The sequence below is a fragment of the Rousettus aegyptiacus genome, unplaced genomic scaffold (genome assembly GCF_014176215.1).
Source record: "Rousettus aegyptiacus isolate mRouAeg1 unplaced genomic scaffold, mRouAeg1.p scaffold_m13_p_7, whole genome shotgun sequence".
In the NCBI taxonomy this organism is placed as follows: domain Eukaryota; kingdom Metazoa; phylum Chordata; class Mammalia; order Chiroptera; family Pteropodidae; genus Rousettus; species Rousettus aegyptiacus.
This window is the reverse complement of record NW_023416310.1, coordinates 8,326,696-8,331,897: the sequence shown is the minus strand read 5'-3', so window position 1 is coordinate 8,331,897 and position 5,202 is coordinate 8,326,696. Positions and strand designations below refer to the sequence as shown.

Genomic DNA, 5,202 nt, shown 5'->3' with positions numbered 1-5,202 from the left:
TCTCCCTCACACAAGCAAATTTGGTAAATGGACCATCATGGATCATTTTTTCCCCATAGATGGCCTGTGTAAGAGGACGTAATGAACTTTATGTTTGTGCCTCCCCCAAAATTCACAGGATGAAACCCTAACCCCCAACGGGATAATATTAGGAAGTGGAGCTTTGAGAGCCAAGTCGGTTTAGATGATGTCATAACGGTGGAGACCCCACGATAGGATGAGCATCCTTATAAGAAGAGAATGAAACCAGAGCTCACTCTCTTTGCCATGTGAGAACACAAGAAGGTGACTGTCAGCAAACCAGGAGGAAGGCTCTCACCAGACGGTGGATCTGCCAGTGCCTTGACCTTGGACTTCGTAGCCTCCGGAAAGATGAGAAATAAATATTATATGTGTGAGCCACCCAGTCTTTGGTATTTCGTTGCGGTAGCCTGCACTAAGATGGAGGAGATTTACAGGACAGATGCTTGGGCAGAGCCAACTTCTGCGAGCAGGGAATGCTGTTTCCTTAAAAGGAGAGATTTATACTGTGAAGGGTTAAAGAAAGGCTTTCTCAGCAAAAAAAAAAAAAAAAAATGAGACAGGAAAAGTGAGGCAAAGCATCGTGAGAGGATCTCTGAGAAGGAATTAACCTTTTCTTTTTCCTTTGGGTGATGGAAACAGTGATATTTAACATTCAGCTTTAATTATTTCTCATTATGTTCTCATTATCCGAAATGCTTAGTAAAATTCATTGCATCACAGCTTTTTTTGATGATGGTGTAAGAAATAAAAGGACAAGCAATAAGAAGAAGAGTGTCTTACCTATTGGGGACAGCATGCCAGTGATGGCAAAGTTTTTGAGACAAAAGGAATCTGAGTGGTCCAAGAGGTAAAGCAGAAATAGCTGTAGATAGCAGTGACCACAAAGAAGCATCTGGGTGTGAACCAACTCAGGAATAGACAAATGCACCAGAGAGAAGTGATTCAAGTGATTCACTCAAGGAATAGTTAATCTTTGGACAGTAAGATGGGGGCCATGCCAGAAGTCTCATGGAGTGAAATGGGGGCACAGAGGAGGGATACCTAACATAGTCTGGTGAGAGAGTGGGGAGAGTGGTTAGGAAAAGTTACCTGTAATTGTTGACCTGAGCTGGGTTTTAATGGATAAGATAAGAGTGAGCCAGAAGAAGGTGGGACAGATTATTCTATCATTCTAGGCAACAAAAGCAGACATTTGTAGAATGATCATTTGCCTCCACCATCAATCATACTTTCTCTGGGTAACTCTGAAACATATATGCCCTGAAGTCTATAGGATTCTCATACCGTGCATTAATTAAATTCTCTCTCTCTTTTTCTCTGTTTTAATAACTGTGTCAAAACATTACTGGATCTTTGTTTGTACATACTTATAAACTCTACCTCACATGAGGGCACTGAAATTTCAAGGCAGATGGCCCAGAATATTACTATGCTAATTTTTTAGGTCATCAGAAATTAAACATAAACTTTAAATCTCATTTATTGTTATATAATACTATAAGCACATAGAATTTATAAGAACTTTGATGTTTTTATGTTTTTAAATAACTTCAATACAAAAACAATTTAAGTTAGCTGGAGGTTCTTGAAAATGTTTTTTCCTTTAAGAGGAGTCTACATGCTGCTTAGTTTGAAAAACACTACTCCAGGCTGCTTTGGGTATTGGAAACTTATCTTTGGATTATGTAAGAACTAAAGACTTCTTGTCTATGGCCATGTCACCCTGAATAAGCCCGATCCCATCTGATCTTGGAAGCTAAGCAGGGTCAGGCCTGGCTAGTACTTGAATGGGAGACCATGTAGGGAGACCAGGTCCTGTAGATGTAAAAAAAACAAAAAAAAAAGAAAGAAAGAAAGAAAAAGAAGGTACTGTAAACTGGCAAGGTCCTTACAGTCTGTGAGGTCAACCAAGGGTTGCCTCACCTAGAAAAAAATATAAGTTTTTTTTTAAAAAAAGGACTAAAGACTTCTCCAAAAGACTCAAGCCTCCCTCTGCCCACTCAGCTTACCCCACTGTAGCCTCTGGATCATCTTGTCCTCCTACGTCCCAACTAATAGAACTTAGATGATGTTCTCTCTTTAGAAGGTTATTAGTTTTAGAGTCAGGTGGTATGAAGTCAAGTTTAGGCTCTGTCATTTACCAGCCACAATCTTTCTAAACCTCAGTCTCCTCATCTATGAAATGGGATAATAATATTGGCTGTATCTATTCTCAAGGATTTTTGAGAGAATTACAGAAGACAATAATTGTTAAAAATGCTTTGCAAATTGTAAAGTGCTCCACACATTTGCATGCAAGTGTAACAAAGAGCAGGGTGAGGGAGGAAGACAGGGGAGTCAGCTCAGCGCTCACTTGGCCATGATTTGTACCACCCTACCCTCCCTGATACCACTGGTGGGGAGCAGGGCGGGGCTGGTGTTGCTGACTCCCAAGATCTAGCTCAGCTGCAGGTCTCAGTGGACTGGGATGACTCAGAGAGCAGCTGAAGCATTTTCAAATGCACATCCATCTCCAGATTCAATCTGAACTGGCCACCTAATTCTTTTGTTGTCTTTCCGTTTGGAGCATGCTAAGAATGGCAATTATGAAATTTTAAAAGATTCATTGGCATCATTAGAATGAAATTCATCTTCAGAACAAAGACTTGCTCGCTTTGCATACAAATAAAACCTGCACAAAAGCCTGGGATAACTTCCATTTCCTCCTTGGCAGAGTTTCTGTCCTCTAGAAATAAAAGTAATTCTGAGAGGCAGCATGCTTTGCAACTTCATTCTTCTTGGTAATAGCCTGAGCACTGTGGAGGGAATATACGGGGGAAATGCTGCGTCGAGAATTAATAGTGCTTGTCAAGACAATAATACTTATTTATTAAATGCCTACTATGTGCAGTTGTTTTTTCTGTTATGTTATTAAATTTGGACGATAATTCTGTAAAAAATAATGCCATCCTGGCTTTATAGAAAAAAAGACTGAGGTATGGAGAGGTGAGTTCATTTATCCAGGAAAACACAGTGCTGAGACAGAGTGCACCCGCTAGCGTGGCTCCAAGCCTGCGCCCTTTTCAAAACACAACTGGAATCTTCCCTCAGGAAATAAAGAGAAGGCCTAGGTACTTCTCAACCTGATGTCCCTGAGTTATGTGCCCTAAAGTCTCAGGAGAAGGTGAGGCCAGGTTTGCTCCAGGTCCCCTCATAAACCAATATTCTAAGAACTGGCCAATGAGCCTTCTTTCAAAATGACATCTGTGTATAGGAAAACATTATAGAGTTTGAATGGGAACAAGGGGAAGACACTGATTTTCAGAACAGAGATAAGGTGCCTGTACAGACAGAAGGGCACTCCATTATTTTTCCCATACCATGGGAGGAGACAGGCTTCAACTAAGTGGCACAGCTGTCCAATCTTTCCCCTCTGGCTGGATAGTATGCTTAGTAAAAAGAACTCTGGACTTCGGGTCAGGTAGACTGAAATCCAAGCTCCACTATTTATTAGCGTTGTGACCTTCAGGAAAGCACTTAACCTCTCTGAGCCTTTGCAGGGTTACTGGGGTGATTAAATGACATATCAGCTTCAACATGGTATCTGGCTCATGCAGGTGCTCAAAGTAGGGGGCCCTGTGGAGATGCACTCCCACACCAAAAGGAAGGACACCTTGGCTGAGCAAGGCACTCCTTGCCTCTGAGTTGACCCCAGAAAACTGGAAGTATCATGAACACAACAAATTAGGCAAGATTCATGGTTAAACCATTTCCCATATACCCATTAATTCATCCCATCTTCACAGGAGCAGGGTTTAATGTTTTGGCGAGGTGTCACTGAAGCTCAAAGCCAAGCTTTGGCAAAATAATTCAGAACAGCAGGGAAAAAAAAGCAGCTAATCTCTTTTTCACTATAAAGCATAAATTAGAAATGATAAAAAATGTTAGCAGACATTTAAGGACACTCTGATTCATTTGTCAACTTTATAATCTTTTCAAAATAAACACTACATTTTTGAGTAAATCATTTGGGAGAAAGAATCAAATGCATTTCATAGCTTTCTATCTGTAAGACTGAAAATGCCGCATAAAGAGAGTGTTGTATATGGTCTTAATAGTTCAAGGTATTGAAATAGAAACTACAAATAACAAGTGACAGGGAAAGGAGAGTAAATTCCTCACACGTGTGAGATGAAACTTTAAATGATGGAACAGTTTTCCAAGGACACCCTTCGCAGACTTAATCTAAACATTACACAGTAGTACTCTGAGCAGGTGTGCTGTCTTCAGTTTTTATACTACAGTAGTATACTTAACCTCAGAGTCTAAGATGTAGCTGATAACCCTCTGTACCCCTCCACTCTTTTTTCTCATGCATGAGACCCCTGACCTTCCACTTCTAGGGTCGGCCCTAGCTACTTCTCTAGGGAGCCCTGGATCTGAGGAGGAGGCACTTGGTCAGCTATGGCCCTTCGCCACTGGTCCAGCCTGACTGACCTCACAGCCCACATAAGGTGATGAAAAATCTGCTTCGTTGTTGTTTTTACTTTTGATTTTGGCACAATTTTACACTTACAGAAAAGTTGTAGAAAATATACAGAATAGTCCCTTCTCTCAGCTTAATAAACTTATAAAATTATCAATCTAGAATTCCAGTCAAGAAGGCAGTGTAGGTAAATACTGTGCTCACTTCCTCTCACAACCACATCAAAATTACAACTAAACTACATAACAAGCATCATTCAGAATCACCTGAAATCCATCTGAACAGAAGTCCTACAACTGGGGACACACAGAAGAGGCCACCTTGAGACTGATAGGAGGGGCAGAGAAGTGGAATGGGCTGGTCCCACACCTGTGTGTGATGGTTAAAAATCGAGTGAGATATCTCATTTATAGAGATCCCCTTGGATTATCAAGGGGTCCCAGCCACACATCATGCTCCCCAGCCCAGGGTTCCAGTGCCAGGAATAGAAGTCCCCACAACATCTGGCTATAAAAACCAATAGAGACTGTAGCTGAAACAGAGAGTGGCTGGAATTTCCCTTAAAGGGACCTCACACAGACTTACCACTGACGAACTCATTTGCTCTGAGCTCCAGCACTGGGACTGCTGGAAAAGTGCCAGAGATGTGGTGGGGGCAGGGCGGGGAGGGGGCTGAATTGTCTGGCTTCAGGGCAAGGGCTGGAGGGGCAGCT

The 5,202-nt window shown here is 41.7% G+C and overlaps 1 pseudogene; it reads left to right on the top strand.

Annotated features, from left to right (window-relative positions):
- The first annotated feature begins 1,729 nt into the window (after positions 1 to 1,729).
- On the top strand, positions 1,730 to 1,848 carry LOC118606234 (annotated as a pseudogene).
- The last annotated feature ends 3,354 nt before the right edge of the window (positions 1,849 to 5,202 follow it).